Source organism: Bison bison, unplaced genomic scaffold (genome assembly GCF_000754665.1).
Source record: "Bison bison bison isolate TAMUID 2011002044 unplaced genomic scaffold, Bison_UMD1.0 scf7180017864376, whole genome shotgun sequence".
NCBI lineage: Eukaryota > Metazoa > Chordata > Mammalia > Artiodactyla > Bovidae > Bison > Bison bison.
In genome coordinates, this window is record NW_011494948.1 from 83,245 (window position 1) to 83,915 (window position 671).

Below are 671 nucleotides of genomic sequence, written 5' to 3' on the forward strand. Positions count from 1 at the left end.
AACTGCAGGAGATAGTGAAGGACAGGGAAGCCTGGTGTGCTATAGTCCATGGGGTCACAAAGAGTTGGACAGGACTGCATGATGGAACAACAAATTAATTCTTTAGATCTTGGTAAAGTCTTCTCAAGTGTACCATATTACTGATGCAAAATACTCACACTGGGAAAACAGTTCCCACATTAACGGGGTAAGGGAGTGAATATTGATGGATAAAGCTAAAATGTTAGGCATGGAACATATCATTCAGGGTTTTATAAGTCATGTTAAAAATTTGGTTTTTACTCTATGTGCAAAGGGAATCCATCAAACTTTCGAGCAAGATGACGAGATTCAGTGGATTGGAAGGAAGGAAGGAAGAAAAGAAGTGGAGAGATTATTTGGAGAGCTATTACAATAATCCAAGTTTTTAAAATGATGTTTGGTTTAAGGTGATGGCAGTAGACAATGGCAGAGAAGGCAATGGCACCCCACTCCAGTACTCTTGCCTGGAAAATCCCATGGACGGAGGAGGCTGGTAGGCTGCAGTCCGTGGGGTCGCTAAGAATCGGACACGACTGAGCGACTTCACTTTCACTTTTCACTTTCATGCATTGGAGAAGGAAATGTCAACCCACTCCAGTATTCTTGGCTGGAGAATCCCAGGGACGGCGGAGCCTGGTGGGCTGCCGTCT